We start from the raw sequence: 25,614 nt of genomic DNA on the forward strand, positions 1-25,614 counted from the left end.
GTCAAATGCACAACCCCTTCCCCACAACTCAAGGTTCTCTTCACTGCTGCTGAAAACAAAAATGACACATATAAACTCACTTTCAATTATGTATTTCATACATGTAGCTTCGCAAAGGCTGTTTTCCCAGTGGTACATGTCCAGTTCAGTGTGGTAGCAACTGCATTTGCCAATACATCACCCAGGATTCTTTAACGCACTCCTTCAACGTGTTGCCACCAAGAATTGATAGTCTTTTCTTCTTGAAACAACAACAAAAGAAAAGTTAATCAGAAACCATTCAATAATTATTATACAAACAGAAATATTCAAGTAATTCTATTTCATCTCACACTTTGGCATCTTTTGCTAATTTCTTATCAATATTTTAAGAGGAACTAGCAATGCAGTGCTGCAATGTTCCTTTCTGAGTCCAGTCAAAAACAAGATTGATTTAACAGCCCACTTATGTAGAATGCACCGCAATGTAAAATCATTTCTGCCCAACTCTTGTTATCTAAATGCTTTCATGTCTGTTACTACCTTAGAGTTTTAATTGTCTCCCAGAAAAAGGAAATTAGCCCCTCAGGAAATATTTTATTTTGTACAGACCACTGACACAATAAAACCTGACTTGGCTTCAAATTTATAATGATAAACTAACATTACACTCTGGAAAACTGTTTTCTGATTACTACCTTACACTTTTAAACTGACCTACCAAATATCTTTCCAAAGCCTTGTTTGTTTCAATAGAGTCATCCAGGTTATTAAGATCCCACAGGAATAGTAATGCGCTGGCTTCTAACTTAGTTCCTGAAAATCCTGATCTGGAAAAATTGATAAATTGTGATTAAATCTGCTGACTCCATCTTCCTCAAAAAACAACAACAACAACAACATACTTTGGTGTTTCCATACTGCAAATTAAAGTTAACAGTAAATAAGTTCACAACAACATATTGTGCAGGAGAGGAATGGCTATCTGTCGCTCCTTTATATACTTAGAATCCTTTCACTATTAACTTCAACTGTGTCATCATGCAGCTCAAAGTTATCATTATTGCATGTTTCTTGTAAAATAGTGTTGACATGCCCATCAACCTCATTTTGTATTTTCCTTGTTTAGTTCGCCAGGGATTTCACATGAGTCATTTTTTTCCCTGTTAATCTACCACAAAAAAAGAACCAAAAACAACAACCTAGAGCTCTTCATTCTGTATCCATTACTTACAATGGGCATCACCCCTTCAATTAATTTTTTTTTTGGAGAACTTCCTACAGTGTCCCTATATAAGGTCAAATTTACATCATCAAATACAGACAAATCATGTTATTTGTTACTTTGTCTGCAGAGCTTTTTAAACAGAATAACAACTGGTAATTACCCTCCTGCTTGCCCAAAGTTGTATCTACTTTCATTGCCATTTATTTCACCTGGGAATACAATAGAGGGGCAAATTGAACCTAAACTACCTCCACTAACTATGCTTTCAATGATTTATTGCCAAGGAATTTAAACAGTTCTCCCCGCAACACTGTAAACTTTTAACCCTTTAAAGTAACTTTCCATAGAGTTAAATAGTGGCATGCAGTACAGACATAGCATAGAGGCAGTTCAGCTATTGGGCAAATAAACTTTACTTTAACTGAGGATCACTTCAATGTAGGCAGTTATTTTCTTGGAAATCATGAGCAGAATGATTCACCAGAAACTGAGCACATGGAATAGACCCAATGCAAATATTTCAAATTGACAGTAGCCAAGACAAAAAGCAACAAAAAGAGATAAGGCAGCCACAATTTTTTTAGAAGCCTAGAGGCTAGATATGAAATATTTTTCATTATCGTGTTGGTTGGTATCACCAAGGGCGTAGGAACCGGGGGGCTGGGGGGGGGGTGCCAGCCCCCCAGTGAAAAATGTGGAGGGGCGGAAGTATCATTCCGCCCCCCCCCCGCAAGTCAGAAACCCCTTTTTCATTTCGAAATGAGAAAAAAATCTCATCTGGAGCACCAAACTGCATCTAAGGCCAGGCGAAAATACAAAATTAAGTTTACAAAATGGAGTGGGTGTTGAAGTGTGCCATATTGCACCCTCTTCCAGGCCGGCCATCATTTTTCAGCCCCCCACTCAAAAGTACCTTCCTATGCTACTGGGTATCACTATACTCCACAGGAGTACTCATAAACTATGATGACGATGATCTATTGTTCTCCAAAATGCTTAAAGGCACACTCTCAGCTAGGAAATTGCTAAAATCAAAAATCTTGTCTCAACGTATTCCCCTATTAAAAAATAAAAACAATGCTGCCCTCTTCTCACAGCGGCAACATATTCATTTCTTTAATATGGCATTCTCATCCTAAGCTATAAACAGCATACGCAAATGGGTACCGTTACCGCGATGGTATCAGATTTCCGAGATTCTAATCTGCCTCTCAGTGTTGCGTAACCTATAGGCACACTGTGTAATTGTACTGTGTGCTATTCGAGTTACGCATTTTTTTCGATTTGCTATATGGAACAGTGCATATTGTACTGCTGGGAAAACGCTATACCAGCTCGTAGCAGCAGGTAGTTGTTATGGAAGGTCATATGGGCTCCTATGATCTCGTGCTGCCGATTTTTGTTGGAGAAATTGCTGAAGAAATAAAATGCGAATAGTTTCGTCGTGTAATTCTCTATAAACATGTGACTGAATGTGTGCTGCTTATGTACTGTTATTTGACGAAACGATTTGCTTCTGGCCTAACGTTCTTCAATACTTGAGTTCAAAATAAAATAAAACAGTGAGCAAACAGCTTATCCACTAGAGAGCCTGTGTAGAAAAAACAAGCACATAATACAGACAGGTTAATGAGCATGGTGAACACAAAGAGATAGATGTAAGGGAATTAGTAGACAAGGGATTGAGAGAAGAATGAAAGATAGAAACCAACAGGGGAAGAGGATAGGTAGGAGATAAACAGTGGAGGGACAAAGAGAGGATTAAGGGAAGGTGTAGGGAATAAACTGGAGAAGGACAATGACAGAAATGTGTGGAGAAAAAAAGGTGGAAAAAGCTATGAGAAGAGGAGTAATGGGGGAGGGGGGCAAGGGGAGAAGGAGGGGGAATGAAGAAAAGTTAGTCATGTCCTTCCTGAATGTTGAGCCAATGAGGTTGAAAGGTGCGAAGGCGTAGCATCCACAACCTCTCTCTGCTGATTCGCACTAGCTCAGGACGGCTACCTAAGGATTCAATCCCCTGGGCCTATAGAGACATGTCGTTAATGGCATGGTTGCATAGCTCCCAACTCTTGAGAAGGCAAATGCTGGTCCATGCCACAAATTGCCGTCCTGTGGGAGGGGTATATGGGGGTGTCTCCCTCCCCTCTTTATTTTTTTTTTTAATCCTGGTGATGCCTACATGTAAACTGGTGGCACCTAGAAAGGCTTTTGTCACCCACAATTTTCTGAGAAAAGTGCATTTTTTTGTGTGTAACATCAATAAATTGAGTAGTAGGTGATAATTCATTCTTGCCCGTGGCATGAAAATGTTCGCTGCTCGCCCCAATGAAATGAAATATAGCCTAATTTGAGGTTCAAATGCATGATGATGTAAAGGAGGTTTTATACTCTATTATGCTAAATGCCAAAGAAATGATGGTTGCTAAGTCCAAATTTGATGCAATTTTTTTTATGTATACTTGTCAATTACAATGCAGGTTTTTGGGATGCTTGAGCGGGTCAGGGGCTTTGGGTGTTAGAATGCGGGTCCAACCCGCAGTTGTGGGTCAGTTGGGAGCTCTGTGGTTGGGAAGGTTAAAGTGTTCTCCAAAAAAACCTAAAAGATGAATGACCTTCGGCACAGGGGTAAACTGGACTCCTCCAGCTGCCTTTACTACATTTTACTGCATTACTACAAACATATGGTGGCTTCCACGCCAACTCTCGACCAGAGTATGCTGTATTGGCCCCAAATAAACCAGATATTCAAATATGGTTACCTTTGGTCAAAGTTGGTGAAATTGGTTTTATTACCACCTTCCAGGAAATTTACCTCACTGGGACATTCAGGCTTCTTATGCTTTCAATTAGAATGCCTTAGAACAATTTGGAAAGTAAATACCTCTACGAACATATTAAATATTCTAGCAATTATAGCATGCTAAATTTGGGGACAATACTACATAGCCCACCTTGAAAATATCCTGTAACCTACTCTGGATAAACACTATCTAATATGGAAGAAATGCTTTGGTTAAAGTATGAATATGGTCACTTGAGCATTAAGAAATGCAAGTGAGATAGTGGTAAGTTTTCCCTGCTCATTGTTATTGTATATAGTTGAACTCAATGTAAGAACTGTACAGATGCAATCAATGTGTTAAAAATAAAAAACATGTTACAATACTGACTTACCTAACTTTAGAATAAGCAATAGAAACAATAGAAGGGCAGTGTTCCAAATACGGAATGCAAGGACATATACCCAAATAAGGCTAGGAGACGCCATGCCTCCATTGTGGAACTTCTCCATGATACAGTAAGTATAGCAGCTTTACATGCAAAAGAACTTTTGCCAAAACTTCAAAAGACCCTATAATGTCCCCTGCATTTCAAACATCTCCATCTGCCACTATCTCCATCTGCCACTGGGCCCGACTGGGGTTATCATGAGAGCACTGAATGAACTGTTTTATCACTACTCGCTGCAAGTAAGAGTACAGTACCTCTTCAACACTCTTTGACATCACAAAATATGTTATGTTAAATTGATCTCACACAATACAAAATAAAGACAAGTTATTCTGTACCAACAATAAATAACCCAAGATCAATGTCACATTAGAGCTACTGGTATGACTGAACAAGCTACAGTAATTAAAAAGATCAGATATTGCTATCATGGAAAGCCAAATAGTGTACAATCAAGTATGTAGTGAAACCAATATTCAATCATTTACTTATTTAATATGACACAGTTGTAACTTTGATGACATCAATTATGTAGTTTACTTACACTATGAATGAACATGCAAATCAATGCTAAATACTTCAGAAAGGAGAAGGATACATAACGCACTGAATGCAACAATCAATGTTTGACACCATGGAGAAGATAAATTCTTATGATACATTGCACTAGCTTAGTAACTTCATTTTACTGAGACACCATGTTTGTTGTTGTCTGTTATGGTACAGTTTGTTCAATTGTCTTGAAGCCTTGTGATATCTACATTCTGGATACTTGTTACTCCCATTGTCCATTCTTGTGTCCTTGATGCATGGTATTTAAATAAGCTGAGAAACTGCTTTGACATTAGCTATTTCAAAATTGTCCGTATCCATGTTAACAACGTTCACTATGCAATTCCATAGCTTTCACTGGAGAACAAGAAATATGACAATCATCTTACGTAAAGTAGAGAAGCACACATTTATTAATGAAACAATCCAACACAAATACTTCCAGTTCCAACCCTTATATCTGCTTGCAAAACATCCATCATGCCATAACGCTATGCTGTGCTGTACTGTTCCTCTAAAGGATGTTCTGTACATCTGTAATGTGAAATAAAAATGGAAAAAAACATATTTATGGCATTGTGTGAGGACAGAAGTGTCACAAAGATACAGTATACCTGTTCAAATGATTTTCCAAGATATGATTTATTTGATTTTAATTGCAAAAGAGACATTCAGGCTCATAGCCAAGGTAACTGGGTTGGAGCCAGCATAAATGTTATGTTTGTTTATTCACTGAGATTGTAACTTGCACTCATTGTAATAACTAAAAATTATTGTTCAAATCTGGGTGAAAGTAGACCCCTTAATGATGCCCCTAACACATTAAACTAGGAATATAGCTCACACTCAAAATTTGCCAAAAATGTCATTGTCTTTGCTGATATGAAACTATATGCACATGACAACCTGATCAGATGACAACTACAGTATAGGCAGTTAAGAGTATCTTCAAGCAGTGCAAGTACTGTACTGTAAGTACGAATGATGCCACATCTTCAGACAGGTAGGTAGCACATTCTACAAGATTGGTAAATGTCTTTATTTTTCAGAGATAAGGAAAAATACTACAGGTACTGTTATCATTAACTTGTGGGGTTTGAACATTTTTGGGTCCCTCACATTTACAGACCTCCAGTGGCTGTATTAGCATCATATTTTACACTACATGTCTATGTCATTAATATAACATAATACAATAAATGAATAAATGTGTCCAATGTCCTAAATCTGGTTAGTCATATACAGTCCTACAGTAGTAGACTGCAGACCTAGTTAAAATGTAGACTTATTTACAGCATTGAATGGTTACAGTGTGTACATCAAAAAATTACCAGTCTCCACTGGGGTATAGCTGCTGGAGTGCATTGCTGCATCAGCCTGTGTTGGGCATGGCCTTTCATTGAGGAACTGGTGTTATCTTTTCTGGTTGATCAGTTTGGATACCAACCTCTCGAGTTTCTTAATTGGGCACACACCTTCAACTGAAAAAGACAAATAATACCGGGATGTGCAAAGTTAATAATATATCAGAATGCATACTGTACGCATAGCAGGGAAGTGCTCATGAATATTTGAGTGCCAGGCAGATTGGGCGGTAGTGTGATCCACACCCTGGGAGAGGGATTTCATGGGTGGGGTACCCCCCCTCCCCAAATGGACAAATTTTGCACATGAAGTATGCTTAGGTGGTGCTATATTCCTATTCTGTGCCATATATTCTCCCAGACTTTGGTTATGGTAAAACTTATTAAATTATCATCAAAAAGTGCTGGGCGAAAAAGGTTAAATACTGTTTGTGCGGGGCGGCATTCAGAACTGCTGTGCGTACAGTAGCTGCCCATTCTGAGCAAACGCAGTAGTGAATTATATAACTTCCAACATAAATTACTGAATACCACATTTTGCCCTTCACTAAATAGTCAAAAATTCAAATCAATTTTGCAAACACAGAACAGTAATAACATTACTAGTTAATACAGAACTTTGCTATTGGCAGCATAAATTCATCACAGCTGCTTTATGATTTACAGTATGTATAGTGTCAACTCTGCAAGTATTCAAGAATGGTCCATTTACTAATATAGTGCAAACCTAAACTAGTGATGTGCAACAATTTCTATTATATTTCTTATTTCTATGTTAGTAGTATACACCTGCAGTATTATAACTTATCTACTAATACCTTACATACACTAAATGTCATAACGTATGATGTTACAATGGCAATGTCCCAGTAGGCTTGCTCATACATTAATATGTCACCAAATTTCATCATGTTCAGGGATGCATAATTGCTTTCAAAAATATAGCTAGGCTTTGCTTATTTCCAAGACTAAAAATTACGGAATATTCTACAGGTGTGCCCTAACATAGAAACATGATATGGTATATAATGGGTGACCATTCTAGTTCTCTCACAAATCAGTAGTATCATTTTCATTTTGTAAAATTTTTAGAACTGCATGATCAGATTATGTGTAGAGCTATGAAGCCTATGATGTTGTTATATTTTGGCAAATGTCTTTAATTTCTATATCATGATGAAATTATCAATTATTGTAAGACGGACTCAACGACCCCCGGAATGGTGCGTCATGTCCGATGAAGCGAATATTTGGTGCGTTATTACAAAGTTCTTCAGTGTCCGTTAATGTGCCATGCATGGTGTATCCTTTAAATTAAATGTGATAAATTTTGTCGAACATAAAATGGTGGCATTCACAATTAATGGTGACATTGATTTGTTTATGTTGTCCTTGATTTTATGATTAAACAACGATGATAGCAAACTATCATGTTATGAATGCATAAACATGTGAACAATATCTACTATCCTTCACTAATTCAACAAAGGAGCCTGTAGAGCTAGTGTAGCTTCTTTCTGAGAAGGCTTTTGAGTTTTGAATTAATTTGGAAAACTTAGTAATATCAGTTATCACTTTACACTACAGTTACAGGAAAAGCTGCTACCGTTTTTTTAAGTTACTATACCAAGTTGGGAGTATTATAGGCAAACTCTAATTTGGGTGAAAGAGTTTAAATTACAAAGTGGCTATTCTTATGACTAGTCGTAGCAATAATTCCCTTTTACGAATGCACAGTTGCTTTAACGTGGCTATTTTTACGACTAGGAGTACTCTTTTTACGACTTTGAGTAACAATATTTTCTGGTTAAGGGTTGGGTTAGGGGTTAGGGTTACCACTACTACATGCGCAGTTGCTTTATTTACTGTACTTTACTGCACATGAATTCGCCGATGACGTATGAATAGTTAATAAACAATTGTTACGACTAGTCGTAAGAATAGCCACGGCCTTTAAATTAATGCGTACATTTTTTCTTTGCAAGGGGAGAATCATCCACAGCTAAAGTGGCTATGCGGATTGACAAACAAGTGAAGCAAAGTAAATATCCTAGCCTATGCATAATATGCATTGACTTAAAAAAGTAAAAGAACCCAATGCCTTAGTAACTTAATTCATCTTGGAGTTGCTCAGCAAATTCGAGGTTACTGTATTTCACCACTTAAGAACCCATTCTCAGACAAAAAAAAAAGACAAAACTGAAATGGCTACACAAATTAGTAGTCTATAACTGAGAATGACCATGCATTCAAATATGCAGTAAATTTTCAAGTTGTCAGACTAATTTATTTGTTGCTAGGAACTCTATAATTGTGCTGGTAAAGTAGAGTAGGAAATGAAAACAGTTACTTTATTGCGTATAGGCCCGTCCCTCACGTATCTCATTGCATACTAGACTTACAGTTACAAAATAAATATGCCCATATCAAAAATGCTCTTGACAGGAATAACCATCAAATTGAGGGAGGCCCTCCATGGTGCATAATTTTATAAATCTGGGCCTGGAGCTAGGCTACAGTAGTCCTACTTTTGCTATTGCTCCGCTCATGAGAAGTTGCATTTCTTTCGAGTTTCATTTTCTTGTGGGGAGATCTCCTACCAAATCCATATTACACTAATGTAGGCTAAGTCCTATTCATATTTGCAAAGCTACCGATTCATAAACCAAACACATGAGACCGCACACTTCAATACTGATCATGCTTAGTAGGCGAATATAAGTAGAAAAGCATAAATAACACTTCATGAAATGTTCGGCCTAGGCTAGGCTACAGTTTGTACAGCAGCCTGCACTGCAGTAGCATGGACACTGCGGAGTTCGGACACCTAAGCCTTAAAACACCCCAAAACTATATCTCATGGTATAAATCACCTGAAACTATACTTGATATGGTTGGGTCATTTTGGAGAGAAAATAACTGTAGCTTCGTAGTTTTTCGTGCAATTGGCTCTTGCTGTAGGTTGTCTCATCGTGAAATCGCGTATTTCTTAGGGGTGTCATAACTTCGCAGTGTTCCAAACTTCGCAAAACTGACTATACTACTACTGTACTAGCCTATGTCTCTCGGTGTATTAGTTGCCTTAGTTTGTAGTACTCGTAGTAGTAGGCCTAGCTAGCATGATCTATTGAACAATATAACAATGAAGCCTACGGCAGACCAAACACTTCGGCCGGAAAACAGTATGCAGTAGCCTAAATAGTAAATATATAACGTTAGTCGTTAGCATAATTTGCTGCCTACCTTCTCGTATGATCTGCCATGCCAGTAAATGCTCCGCGAAGGTAGCATTGGTCATTTTGTCGATCCCCGATCTCTGTTCCAGTAGATCGTTTTTGGAGACCCAATCCACGTACGTAGCACCAGCTCAAGTACACTTTTCATTTCATGTCCGTTTTGTCGCTCACTGCTTTTGGCATTGGGACCCACAATAAAGCAACCTGTGCCTTACACCTCAACAGCGCGACGACGCGATATACACGTTACGTGTGTTATGCTACCACTGCATGAAACTGTGCTATATATTACGTATATTTACATACAGGGTACACTGTACACTGGCAGTATATTACAAATACCGTGTCACGTGATTAACGGTGAACCATCGAAACATATGAAATTGGCCCGCCCTCTAAAAATTTCCTAGCTGAGAGTGTGCTTTTAATTTGTCACATAAACTTTGAAGCCTAAGCACTAAACATGAAATCCAAAAAGATTTAACCACCAACCCGTTCCTGATATTTAAAAACAACCATACTTATATTATTATTAATAAGGTTTTAACATTGAGTCTTCACCTTCTTAACTAGGCCTAGGGGCCTAGCTATAAACAAATAAAACAGTACATTATTTCTTAAAAGTTATGAATGACCATGATTTTTCAATACTGTAAAATACCAAATGATTTAAAACTAGGCCTAGGCCCCTAGTACTAGTGTACTACTACTACTAGTAGTAACTAGCACTAGGTATAGTAATATATATTTCAGAATATGATATTTAAAATTAGGAGGAAGCCTTCCATAGTCATCTAGTAATATTTACAGTATTAACCTTCTGCAGATAACAGTTTTCTTCTAATACAGTCAGCAAACAAATGTTTCGGCATAACCTAGCTATTATACAAACAACGGTCATTAGTTTACCTTTATGTGTGATCGTTATTGCTCAGCCTAACACAATTAACACCTACAAATGTAGGCTAGGTGTAATTCATACACCGCGAAAGGCTTCTCATTAAGCGATACATTCTAGCCTAACGCTAGATTACGTCTAAGTTTATTTAAAAAATAGTCACTTCAAATACTTGCGAAATCAATTATGTACAACTGTCAACCCTTAGTAAGAAAAAACAGGTACATACCTCTTAAGCAAATTTGTATCTGCAGACTGCAAGAACTTTCAAAAGAATAGATCAGGATATCCGACATCGAAAGAGTTGTAACGGATTACGAAAGCGACCGCTTTTCAAACTAGCTGCTATATCTGAGGACACTGAGCATTGCGGTTTAGCGATTGGATGCCAGTTATACTAGGCTCGTTCGATCAGTGAAAAATGTTTTCTGAACTGTTTTCTCTCAACTACGCTAAATTGTTGATTAATAAATACTTCTTGGGATAGTTGAAATTTATTAAAGTATTTGGATATCGCTTATAACGTTATTGCTTAATATTTATTTCAGAATTTGAATTTGTTGAAAATATTATTCTGTAAGTGTTCCTGTGGTTAAGGGTATTACCCGCCCATTTTGCCCAAATGCTTCCCAACATTTCTTCATGTGGTATCCGTCAGACTCGTTCGATCAGTAATTTTTTTCCCCTTCAAATATTATGTAGTGTATGATAATATATATTACATTGGATGGTAAGCAAAATTTAACTACTTTGAGTTAGCTCAATCTTTAATTACCTTATAGTTATTGGCGAATATAGGTTTTAGGAAAATATTATTCTGTTAATTGTGCCAGTGTGGTAAGGTAACTTCCCGCCAATTCTGCACAAAAGCTATCCAATATTTCCTCCGGCGGTACTGCTGTCGGCATTCCGCTGGACTTACAAGCCAGCTGTAATATCTATCGGTCCGTTAGCGGGCCACCAGCCGTTGCCTAATAACGTATTAGCCCATGCAGCCGCATACTATGTACACAAAATCCAAGTATTCTTAATTTTTCTCTCCACAGGAACAAATATATACAAAATGCACAGGTAAAATAGTTTAATAGAAACTCATCTTTAACTTTCACATAGAGACTTAAGATTTTGGACAGACCCGATCCGATGGTCAATGTGTATGTGAGCTTGTGTAAATTGCTGAGTGACTTTCTTAACATAATATTTGTGGGAAATTTTCTACGGTGTTACGTGGTCGGTCTGCTGTCGGAATTCTGCTAGGTTTTTCCAAGCAACAATGTCTATCGGTCCGTTGGCGGACCTCCAGCGTGTAACCACCGGCTTTTTTACGACGTCGATCCGCTGTTGGTCCGCTGTCGGCAATACGCTGGGTTTTTCCAAGCAGCAATGTCTATCGGTCCGTTGGCGGACCTCCAGCGTGTAACCGCCGGCTTTATTACGACGTCGATACGCTGTTGGTCCGCTGTCGGCAATACGCTGGGTTTTTCCAAGCAGCAATGTCTATCGGTCCGTTGGCGGACCTCCAGCGTTTTACCGCCAGCGTTTTTACGCCAGCGGACCGCCAGTGTGATGCGTACTGGGTACTTATTACAAGTTCCTGCAAGGTCTGACAAAAGCAAATGTAAGTTACACCGAGTTAAAACGACCACTTGACCATTAGCAACGAGTAGTTTTGAATAAAAACCAACAAGGGGCTGGGGTTGGGGGGAAGGGGTGGTGAGCCATTTAACTCGAATCAAATCTATATCAAGATTGTTCAGGTTAGTACTACAAGGTAAATTTCTGAGTTGCAATGAATTGCCACTCATCTACACTGGAACACCTATCTGTGTATTCAAATAAGAAATAATATCTAACGACAAGATTTGAAATATTCCTGTTCAAATACTTATGTGATAAAGAACCATGCCTATACTAGACTTGCAAACCTATGTCCACAGAGTCTTGATTAAGAAGTATGTGATGAAGAGTGTTAGAGTTTTGTAGTCAAATAATGAAATTAATATTCAACGAGCATATCAGACATACGTCGTCCGCCTGGCACCGCAACCAGCAGAATTTCTCCGTAACAGCTTTTAACCAATATAGTCAGCAATCTTGAACTTGGACTTTGTTCTATATATGATTAATAAGACGTGGAATGTCAGCGTCAATGCCACTATCTTTTCTAAACATTGACCAATAACGAACGGGTAATCTTCACAAACAGACATTTGGACTGGTAGGGACAATTTTTGTCATCAAACACATGTCATGTATAGAGCATTGAAAGGGCAACATTAATGTAAAGTTAATGTTGTCAAATTTATAACTAATTTAACTGCTATGAAATTATACTTAAAAACATTATAAAACAACCCATTGAGTTGCAGATCTCAATTGGGCTGTATGACCTTTGACCGCTGACGCTATGATTTCATCACTCACATGCCCAGGTCAGGCTACACTCACCAAGTTTGGAGACTATTGAGTTCTCACGAATGTGACATCACCCTCATGATTATAGTGCTGATAGTCGTAATCGATTAATCACCAGTAGTCGCGATTACACTTTGGAAGTTTGATAAATCGCCCTCAAAACCTAAGTTGCGATTCTCGACCATAAGCTAACACTACACATAAGTTGCTATTGAAAAATATTAAATCAACACTAAAGCAGTTTGTCAGCAAGTATCGCAATACGTATATACAGGTTCTCACAATGCTACACTATAGCACTGAGTTTTTAGAGCGTATTTTCACATTTCACCCGGGTAAATTGCATGATGTGAAATGAGCATAAACCATCAATATATTATCATTCAACAAACGACATGGCGGCCATTACTGTTCTGTATAGTTGGTCATAATTCAGAAGTCTTTTGGAAAGCAACGACACCGGTGAAAGGGGATGAAATTTCAAGAAGAAATTTCATTGTAATGTGGAGGTTTGCATGGAAGGCTTATATTAGAGCAAACAATTGTCAATATACGGTACTGCATTGAGAAAATTGATACATATTCCCCCATGTTTCTTAGATCCGGTAATAACAAATGCTACAGGCAATAAGATTATCACATGTTTAATCAAATTAAATTTAAAACACCGCATGGAGGATATGCTTGAATAAAATACATGCCGCATGATTGGGCTTTTGGAAACTTGCGCGTGAACCGCATATACGACCCACGGGCCTTTGTTGTGACATCGTATAGAGAGGCCGAGGAGCGTGTTTCAAATGGACGAATTGAACACCTTTATTATATATATTAGTTAGCGACCTAGGGCGAAAGGGAAAAGCCCTACACTACGACACCGGGAGGCGAAGCTCCCGGAATCTCGTTCGTTTCTAGTTCTCTCGTAAAGAAGATTGTCACTGGTTAGAACTAGGAGGGAAGGCACGTCAATTTCTTGAACTAGAATATACGCTATCGCCTTCTATAATATCTAGATCTTTCTTTATCTTTGCCTTTGCTTAGCAAATTTAGAAGGCATAATAATGACATCACCCCTACTCCTCTGGTTCCTACGTTACTGTTTTAATCATGTATCAAGCTTAACAAATGATCACTGCTTCAAAAATATTGACATCTGATAGAATGGTCGTCTTTGAAAGCAGTATCTCATACACTTGTGTTTTGGAAAATAATTTCGTCTTGATCAATATACTAACATTAACATACCAGACCCATGATTACAATTTTTTGCCCTTTACGTCTAAACATAACAAACAATTACTTAATATACGCGATTATTTTTAACAATGTTACAAACCGTTATTCTTCGAACTTATTGCTTGTTCTCCGCCACTGGATTCAGCATAAAAGTTCTGGGTTTTCTTCTAATAAAGATACAAAAATGGCAGCTATAACCACTCCCTGAGCGAAAATATGCCATGTCATCACGGATAAAATAAACTCAGATATACCAGCTACGGTACATATATGTTTATATATATGTAAAGGCGAAGAACAGAAACTCTTTCCCAGATGCACACTGTGAACGCTCACTTTAAAACCTGATAACCTGTCTAGTACAGGCAAACAAAATGAGCGATTTATGTTCAACATGTGGATCAGCATGGACAGCTTACCCTTGAATTTTATTCCAATTTTATTCCTAGTAATGAGACGAATGAGGAAGATATGTCAACTCGAGTGAGCAAATCGATAATACATCTTCGCCGATAACATTAACTCACAATACCAGTAAAGTAAAGGCGGCGGACGACAGAACTGCAAGTAAGTTCGTATAATTTGCCGATCTTTGTTCGCTCGATTGAACAGAACAGAGCTTTTATGTAAACGCAACAACGTGTTTCCAATCATGGAAGGCATGTGATAAACACATTGATGTATGTAACATGGAACAGCCAGTTAAAGTTGGTTCTAGCTTGTAGACGGAGAGCTTTTGTTTCAGGGTCACATGACCTATGCGACTCATGTCAATTTACTCCGCAAAAGCCCTGTTTATACCAATTGTTTACAGGTGGCAAACTCATTTTATACAGTCTATATCGATCAGCACGAGTGTTCTCCCTTAGGGAGAGAGTATCGGGAAAGTATCAGGACAACATCTTTTTTGATATGTTATTTATACACAAAATCTGTTTTACGTGCTTGGATATTGAAGAGCATGAATGTAAGTACAGTAAAAGGTGCGCCTTTTGTCTGCGATAAGCCCTGATATGTCGAATTAAATGGACATAGGCCTATGTAAGTTTTTCGTGATTGGATGAAATCTACATATGTAGAAGAAATCGGCATTAATCCATTTAAATTGACGTATGCCGGCTTCTCGCGCTCTCTTTAGACGGCTTTAGTCACATGTCGTTTTCTAGTGCACGTAACAATGTCTTCCAATGAGAGCACGAAAAACCGACATATGTCAGTTTAATTCGACATATGTCGATTTCATCGATATATGTCGATTTCATCCAATCAGAGCACGATAAACTAGTAGTATGTAGTAAGTAATGTCGGTATGCCCAGGAATGCCACTGGGAATGCCACTGAGAATGCCACTGGGAATGCCACTGGGAATGCCACTGAGAATGCCACTGGGAAGGCCACTGGGAATGCCACTGAGAATGCCATTGGGAATGCCATTTGGGAATGATTCAAGAGTAACCCTAAGATTGGTAACTAGGAATGCCATTTGGGAATAATATTGGGAATGCCATTTGGGAATGTCATTTGGGAATGCCATTTTGGAATGCCACTGGGAATGACATTTGGGAATACTATTGGGAATGCCATTTGGGACTGTCATTTGTGAGAGATTACTTATAGCTCTGTAACTTGCAAAACAAGTACCAAGGCCGGATTTCTTTTTAAAAGAGGTGGATAATGGCACACTTAAAGGTCATAGACTCATAGGGAACTCGCATGTGCAAGAGAGGCATTTTAGCTATATCTAGTAACAAGAGACCATAACATCTAAACAACCTTTTAGTAAATTAAGAAGTGGGAATGGGGTCAATAGGACATGAGGCATCTGAGCTAGACATTATAATGCCCCTGACGTCATCTTCAGACAAAGGCTTAAAATTCGACAAAGTTGAAGTATCCTTGTAGAAATATGTAAAGGGATATGAGGTGGATAACAATTTCATGTAGCCACCAGTTTGGAAGAAATTGTGGATGACGTTTAGTCATGTGATATTGTCATTTCTTGATTGATATCTTGAAGGTAAACTTATATTGACATTCATAATTTCGCTTACCTGAAGATTATCTGTTCCTGAAGGCGTTTATGATCCCAGTACATAGTTCGAAGGTCAACTAATGTTGATATTGCCGATTTTACATGACGGATTGCGTAGTGACGATGAGCCCGACCACTAGAAGCGACACACGCCAGTGTATAAGCTGAAGGATTTGGCGTTATGAACTGATAGATAACTGTAGGAAAAACACACATAATATATATATATATATAGGTTGTATGTAGATCGTAACTCGTGTCGTCGTCTGCCGCTACGACCACGAAAACTAGTGTTACTACTACTACTACTACTACTACTACTACTACTACTACTACTACTACTACTACTACTACTACTACTACTACTATACTACCATACTACTACTACTACTATTACTACTACTACTACTACTACTACTCCTACTACTACTACTACCACTACTACTACTACTACTACTACTACTATACTACTACTACTACTACTACTACTACTACTATATTACTACTACTACTATTACTACTACTACTACTACTACTACTACTACTACTACTATACTACTACTACTATACTACTACTATTACTACAACTACTACTATACCACTACTACTACTACTACTACTGAACTACTTCTGTTACTACTACTTAAACTATTACTACGGCTGCCGCTACCACTATTGGTCCGCTACTACTACTACTACTTCTATAGTACTACTATATACTACTACTATAACTAGTACTGAAACTACCGCTACTATTGCTACTGCTGTCTGCACTACCACCTATACTACTACTACTACTATAATAACTAATAATACTACTACTACTACTACTACAACTACTAATACTACTACTACTATAACTACTACAACTGCTACTACAACTAAATGAAAAACAAGTGCACACACGCACATTCACAAATATACCAACATTGTTTTCTGTCTTCGATAGTGATCTGCAAATTACAGACTTAGAAAAACCACTATAGGCTTATACTTATCTCATTAACCACAGCAATGAAGTCACTATGTGGCGCTGCTTGAGGTATTCCAGACGTTCATTATAGAATGACTTTAGGCACATTACTTTTGATATGCTGTAGACCAGGAGTTCCCTAACTGGGGTGCATGAACCGCCAGGGGTGCGTGAGTCCATTTAAGTCAAAACTAAAATCTGATATATCATATAATTTAGTAATGTACAAAAGTCGTACCTATCGATAAAACAGGAGCATGAGTCTCATTGTGTGTAATGGGTGATCGATGCGTGATACTATTCGTGATCTGACCTTGAAGTTTCCAAATGAATATATGTCTTCTTATCTTTTTTTTCCATCACAATATTACATTATGATCTTGATCTTTTACGAAGCACTGTTATGCGTATTATAGTATAATAATGACTCAGATCGTGTCTCGAAAAGTTGGGGGTTCGTCGAAAACTATGACATCCACTGGGGGTTCGTGGGGGGGGGGGGGAGTTAGGGAAACCCTGCTATATAGCATTATAAATTCGGAAATCAGGTTCCTTTATTTGAGCAGCAGTTAAACACATCTGTTGAACTATAGTTATATATATATATATATATATATAAATATATATATATACATACATATATATATATATATATATATTTATATATATATATTATTTGCAGTGTGCGGCGATCATCAGACAACTCATATAGATTTATTTATCTATATATATATATATATACATCTGTGTATATATACATAAAGTTAAGGAAACCCTGCTGTAGACCATTAAATAACACTGTTTTCATTCCAGGTTGTAATATAAACCTTTACATTTTTGAGAAATAACTAAAATGGCATGCTTGCAGTGTAGGACACGCTTTGTTCATAGCATTATAGCGTTGATTGTCATCCAGTGATACTCTGCTGTTAACATGAAGTAAAATGTTGTCTTATTAGAATGTATGCATTAGCATTTAGGCCTGCAATGAAGAGCCGACGTCCTAGCTCATTAAGTAATCATTTAATGGGCATCCAGAGATATAAGATATTTTAATAGTGAATACCTTGAAAATCCGGAACCGCTATCGAAGCGTTAAAAGCAGTCAAACCTTTTTTTCTCTTTGTTGTTGTTGTTGTTGTTATTTTGTATTTATCAAGAAGCAAGACCAAAACTCTGAATAACGTCAAGCTTTAAACATCTCTTCCTGGTTAAGCCCATCATGTAGCATTTTATTTATGGCAAAGATATGGAGAATTTGTTGTAAATGACCGCCCTGTAAAAGTGTCAAATATGTTTGATTTAGTAAATGACGTGTTGCGCCAGCGGAAATCTAGCGCGGGTATCATCGAGGTTGCAGTCTTGCAACACAGAAGATAAATTTTCTTCAAGTTCTGGTAATTGAGGTTTGGATGATTTGACTCGACTGAGATACTCTGGTGCAGGGACTAAGACGAGCTTTTTTGCGTGTTTCATGTTTTGATTCACTTGAATAATACACTACCAAGGGAAGGGAAGGTGGTAACTTTTAATTTAATGAATAAAAACAAATAAAAACAAAACCGGATAATGATTATTACTTTGCTGTTGACCTTTATTAAGTATATATCATTATAAATTCGAAAGTGTGGTTAAGATATACATAATGGCTTGTCATACAATTCACACAAAGAGGCAAATTTGTTTCGTTTAAGCTCGTAAATACATTCAAATATCTAAATAACTTGTTTTAACACCATCGCTCCCAACTTTACGTTTCATGTATAAGTATGATAAAGCGACCTTCTCTTGAACATATGTTTACATTTGATTGCCATGAAATCTAAATCCTCTATTCTTCATTTGTACAGAAGCCTTATTGTGCAGAACACTTAAATAGCTTTCCTTTGTTAGGTCGGCCATGTTTCGATTAATACCTTTACAAGTAACTTGATCTTTATCAGAACCGAAACAATAATAACATATCGATAATAATGAAATAATCGCGTTACTTTCCCACTCTAACTTAAACAGCCCAGGTGTGCCTTTATCATACTTTTCGATGTACGACAGTGTCCCATCCAATCATAAGGAAAGAATCCCTTTTCTTCTTTGCATATGGGAATGGTTTTCTAGTTTTCTGATTAATTGTCATTGATATAATATTTGGACTTTGCTTGGTGAAGTTGGACAGTTGACCTTTAGGAGACCCTACCATCGGGAAGGATCCTGGTTTTGTGACATAAATTGTTCAATTTGTGATATCTTGTAAAACCCACCTTGATTCGGGTTTTTGGTTTATAAGCAACTGCTCAATATCTCGATTGCTGAACTTTTCGAGGAAATTATCGAAGTCCCTTTTGCAACTTATTACAAAGGGTATTCAAACAACAGGTGATTGTTGTGTGAAGAATGAAAATATCTTAGTTCCTAAGTTACCTTAACCTTTAAAACAAATCCAAAGGACATATTCATTATAAATTGAAATGTCTGTTCCTCTAACACAGCCTCGACCAAGTACTGTATATACTGGTGATTAACTGGGCTTCAACAAAAATTGTATAAATCATTATTAATTTGGCCTTAAAGAAGCGTTCCAGAAAATTTAAATATGTTAAAGATTATCAACTTACAAACAGAAACGTTTCTACAACTCATTTTTTTCTATTCTCAGTTGCAATCATACTATGGACGTAATGCATATAGGACAAAGTCATTCAAATGATCAATCACAAAAGTCAACTAGAATATATATGGGCGATTCCATGGTAACTCGCATTACACTTTTTGCTGTTTTTTTATAATCCAAGTGCTGTGGCTTGAATATGGGTTAGTGTAACTTCTCAATTTTCTGTGGTGTTATATCCAACATTCATAGCTACAATATGAAATTATCAAGAATTATAATTCTGTTCGCCTTAATGTATGGTGCGCTTCCAAATATCGGTAACTCGCATTACGGAAAAAGGACACCTGAAAAATTGACACCGGTACAAAATGGCACTGTGCTCAAACAAAGAATGATTTCTTCAATTGCATACATGTACAAAATATCTACCCTACTGATGTTTATATATCAGCAGTAGAAAATATGAAACAACTTCAGATGTGGTATGGAGGAGGGAAAAGTCTGGTAACTCGCATTACGGTAACTCGCATTACACTATTTCCAGTCATCGATTTTGCTCTTTATTCATCAAATTCTTTGAAAGAGATAAGCTCCAAAGCCATTTTTGAAACACTTGGAAACTCTTAGAAACTGTAAAACTCTTTCCAAAACTTTTAACAACAGTAACAAAACATCCTGACAATTATATCAATAATAATCGAAGCTGATTGAACCAGAAAATTCAACTGAAGAATTGTTGACTAACAAGATTGCAATGTACACTCTTGAATTATCAATCCAAATTTCCAATCAAGCCAATCCAAAATTGTTGACTAACAAGATTGCAATGTACACTCTTGAATTATCAATCCAAATTGCCAATCAAGCTAATCCAAGCAAAACTGGTAGCTCTCCTCTTCCATTTTAATGTCTCAAAACATCTACTGAAAGTTAAACAGGTTCACAGCTTATAGTGAATTGCAAGAAAAGTTTCTTTGGCATGTTAATTAGTGATTGGTCCTTTGAAAATTTGTATTTAGGGTTCTTAGGAAAAGCATGAAACTAATAAAACAATCCTTGTTCCTAATTCTATCAGTATAATACATGATCAAAAATAACACAATAGATGTTTCATCATGCGGTATGAGGGCATGATGGTAGGCCATTCTAGATAACCTTGAATAGATGGTGTTTTGTGTCAAATTAGAATTTTGATGTAAATTTGAATTGGGCACAACTATTAGCAATCAAAGGCGTTTCCAACTTCTTTATCATCTGGCTTTGTGGATAGAAAGTTTTGTAATCCCTGGGGTTCGGCCATATCCAGTTATCGATCATTCCCGTGAAATCCGGTGGCTTGCTCTATTTTGTGTAATTTGGGGATTTGAAATGCTTTGGAGTAAAGGTTGATTTTCACATTGTAGTGATTAGACACTCATATTGGGGAAAGGGGTTTGCACATCTTGATATTTGGGGAACACACATTTGACTTGGTAAACCACACCAATCTATCCCAACTGACCAAGCCTCAGCAACCCTGCCCCTCCCCCCAGCAGCCCCAATCCTCCCCTATTCAAACTCCCCGTCCGCCCCCTCCCCTCTGCCTACCCCACTAATTCTGAGGTGCCCACACCCTTGGCAGCACCAGTTTTCATATCAAGACTAATTTCCATCAAGATGTTAGGACATTATAATGGTCATGATTTACAATATTTGCCCATCCTACAGTAGAACATACTAGATTACTATGTGATAGGCTACAGACTAATATAGCCTAAGCTCTCACAATTTGTCCTAAATATTGTATTAAGCAATTAATATCCCATGGAAATGCTAATGTTAAAATGGAGAAAGAATATGCTAACTTTACTCATTTGATGATGTCACAGTTGAATGCAACTTGGAAGGTCCGTGATTCCACAAAGGTCAAGTCTTCAAATCCTTCCCTTCAATATGTTATCTAAATATAAATGTCTTTACTCAATGCTGTCAGGCAGAATATACGAGTAATACAAGTATATATATATATATATATATATATATATATATATATATATATATTTTTATATATATATATATATATAGGCCCGTGGTTCGAATCCCGGTGGAGGCTGAAAGTTTTTACACTGTTCTTGATTTTCCAACTTATTAGGATATATATATATACATATATATATATATATACATACATATATATATGGTACAATATACCCAATTATAGGTATGGTGGTAGCCTATAAACGTCATAGACACTGCCATGTTTGTATACGAGTCAAATTGTAACCACTTTATTCGAACGCAAATTTTAATCCCTCCACGAAGCCAAGTAAAATTTACATAGTGTATAAGAAAAGAAGAAAAAAAAAGGACTATTTGGTGTTTCGAGGCCCTTTCACGAATTATTTCGCCCATTTGCCAGAATTATACGTCATATATGTCAGGTTGACTAAACTGTCTGTCGGTTATTACATGAGTTACCCCACCATTTCGTTATATCGAGAATCTGTGGCTGTATTTCACATCTAGATCGCTGGTCGTGATCGGCTTTCAGTTTTCCTGTGATGCCAAATTAGAACTCTCTGGCGAATGTGTTCGTAAAGATCATTTTTTTTTGTACATTCAAAATGTTCGTTATAAATTGTATCAGTTTTATCCAAATATTTGATATAATCAGCTAGATCCGTCATATTTTAAAAACACTGATAAGAAAAGTGTCACTGGTGGTAAGTTGGCCGAAACACTGGTAAGTTGGCCGAAACGGCGGGCCAACTTACTTTCACACAAGAAAAAAGGAATATAGAGGTGCTACTGCTCGTAATCCTTTCGTGTTGGTCCATGATAAACTACAGGGCCATGTTTTATACCCAAACTTCTTTGCTCCGTATATTAATCTTCACATTCATTATTCTCAAACTTTCAAGAAACTTTATAACTTTTCAGTTTTCGGTCACAATCTTCACAATCTTCTTCTAGACCTACTTTTTGTGTAGGAAGTGAACAGTCAATCATTGATTGACTCACTATTGTCTGAGTCTGACATTATTCATTAGATGTATGTTTATAATTTATATTTTACTCATACTCATAGTCATAATCATAGTCATAGAGTCATAAATCCCTATAATATTAATAATTTTAATATGCAATTTGCAATTCAGATACAACTTATGACACCTAAATTGCAGTAAAACACAATAAATTTCACATCTAGACATTCATACCCCATGCCATGCCCATACTACTTTTACTAGCCTACCTTGTTGTTGTGCATGCATCGTCAAATTGAATTCCGTCTGCTGTGGTTGCGATGACACTTTCCGGACGATTCTCTAACTCTTTCCATAGGGTGGAACACTCTAAAAACTTGTTGAAGCTTTTCTCTGAAAAGGGAATAACTCTTCCATGGGTTTCGATTACATGCATGAAACAGTAAGACGAAGTTTTTTCCCTCAGAATCATCAGCTTCCGATGACATTGATGACGACGTGTACGCGTCCATCTTGTACAGTGAAGGTGAAATGCAATGAGCGATGCGATTGGTCAAGAGAGGATTCCCCCTTCCAAATGTGGGTGAAACGCGCAAGCTGGTTGGCTTACAATCATCGTGAATAAATAAATATTTTATAAATAAATAATATTAATTACTATAAAATGCGCAACTTTTACGCTTGACGAGTTTGAGACAAGACTTCTATAATATTTCTACATAATATCTGAGCATATAAGGTAGTTGTCTGATGGTGGTCACAAGAAGTCGACTTTTGGGGCCTTGCATCCCGGCCTAATGGTAGCACAGACTACCTTCTCGTCGGTAACGAGCTCAGTCTACTTAAAACACATTGAAATTGAATGATACTGTATTAAGCTACATATGCGTAGTCCTTTAATAGCGCACTCTTCATATTTGAATGTCTCTGCCAGTGTAGATACATACCCAGCCATCGTTAATTGCAAAGCTATGCGCTTTCAGCTCACATCTTTAACCCGCTTGAGACGTTCTAAAGTAAGTTATAAACTAATTACTCTAAAACGCTAAAAGACATTCACGAGGTACCGAAGTTCGCTGGGGGTATCGACGCTAGCTGTATAGCTTACGTGAAAATTGAATTAGAGTATCAGTATACGGTAAAATTGTCAACAGATTTCAAAATTCCTTTTTTGAAGGTTCTATCCTCATTTGTTGTTTCCATTTAATATTCATGAGACGCCAATAAGGAAATGCTCAGCTGGTGCTAAAAGTCGGGGGGGGGGGGGGTCAAACACATGCATATTCCAGGGGCGGGGCTAAGATGTTATATCGTGCAGGGGAGGGTGTCAGCGGAGGGCCTTTCTCACTACTTGAAAGATTTTGGTTAAATGGAGGTTGCTTACATGCACGATGCTGCTGCTTTGCAACATTTGAAAACAATGTTGAAAATTTTTCAAGTGTTTAGGTTTGTTTACCTGCACGTACATATGCGTATTTTGCTTAGATATGATTTACATACGTATCTTTTTTTATATCTCTCTGCCGGTAAGTGAGTTCGGGGGAGGGAGGAAGGGTATTCAAGCCGCCTCCCCAAGAAGGGTATACGTAGTTGCGCCCCTGCAGCTATAGTGGTGTCAAGGCACAGAAATAGACATTTTGAATTTATGTTTTCTACCATATTTTGGGAAATACATACATTTTCTCTCTATGTTATTGAGCGTGGGAGCCTATATACGGAGGGAATAGATAACTTTGATGAAAACTTTGGAAGCCCAACAAAATAATCAATACATAATAATAATCATCCATAGGTTTGTATTACATTTCAGACTAACGGACAGTAGATTTAAGCGACGTTATATCCCTAAAAGAATGGTTTAGTTGGGGACCAAGGTGAAAAGGTTGAACAGAAGATATCTTCAGACGAGGATCAAAGGGGTTGTGGGTGGAACACCCCTCCCCATCTTCAACCCATGCACACACAAAAGATATCTTGTTATTACTTGTAAACCTAATTGTAGAACTCGTTATAGCCTAAATATGAATACAGAATACAACCATTCCGGCTGCAAAGAACCCAGGGCAACATCCCCCTTTATTTTCAAATTCTGGATGATTCACCCCTGATCATAAACAGTGTGATGCATTTATCGTCATATCGGATGGAGAAACTTTAATACCAGGATATGTGTGTATAACAGAATTCATGATTGCTCTCGAGTCTCGACCTTTAACAACGCAATATAATGAAGAATAAAATCACTTTGTTGCTGGGTCCTAAAGTCTTGCGTGGAGTCACTCATCAATATATAATAATTCATTTTATTCCCCTATAAAAGGTGATCGTCCGGGCTATTGAGAGATTGTAGATTAAATGGGTGCCGTTCAAAATGTGAATTATAGGCGTATACATGACATGGTCAGAGTAACACATAATTACAACCAAACTCAATACACAGCTTTAAATTTGAATGAAGCGCAAACAATTGCTCTTAGGTTGTAATTTAACCCCGATGATTCTTATATCATTTGGACACTTTGATATAATATATTATTCGAATTGTTTTTTTCTTCTACTTCTTCAATCTTGAGGGGGTGGGGGGGGGGGTGGGAGAGGCCGTGGTGGGGGTAGGTGGTGGCGATGTTGGTGGTGTAGGGACACGTGATGATCATTTCAGCATGAAATTATTTTTCTAGTGTGACGATATCACTCGATATAATATAGAATGCAACTTAAATATAATGTTTCTGAGTCAGGCAGTCGACCTCGCATTATGCAAAAAGTGCTATAAAACAACTGTAAGGTTGTGATCGATGCTAATACATATTAAGTTTTATTAATGTTTATGTATCAATGCTGTCAAAGTTGATATCAACAAGAGAGCAAGAATACTGGATGGATGACAAATTTGTAA

General features: G+C 37.3%; 1 protein-coding gene across 12 annotated transcripts in view; it reads right to left on the reverse strand.

Moving 5' to 3' along the window:
- Nucleotides 1-17,309, reverse strand: part of LOC139963344 (alpha-(1,3)-fucosyltransferase 7-like) — a 30,336-nt gene extending 13,027 nt beyond the window's left edge. Inside the window, exons 1-5 of one of the 12 annotated variants that reach the window (XR_011791562.1) lie at nt 14,240-16,137; nt 9,598-12,091; nt 6,322-6,471; nt 701-5,524; nt 81-241 (exon numbers count right to left, since the gene is read on the reverse strand). The gene's annotated coding sequence lies outside the window, so the exon portion shown is untranslated. Of the gene's footprint in view, nt 1-80; nt 242-700; nt 5,525-6,321; nt 12,092-14,239; nt 16,140-16,190; nt 16,637-17,081 lie in introns of those variants that run through there. The other 11 variants (XR_011791560.1, XR_011791563.1, XR_011791564.1 and 8 more) reach the window with 11 other exon arrangements.
- Nucleotides 17,310-25,614: the final 8,305 nt, after the last annotated feature.

Source organism: Apostichopus japonicus, chromosome 22 (genome assembly GCF_037975245.1).
Source record: "Apostichopus japonicus isolate 1M-3 chromosome 22, ASM3797524v1, whole genome shotgun sequence".
In the NCBI taxonomy this organism is placed as follows: Eukaryota; Metazoa; Echinodermata; class Holothuroidea; order Aspidochirotida; family Stichopodidae; genus Apostichopus; species Apostichopus japonicus.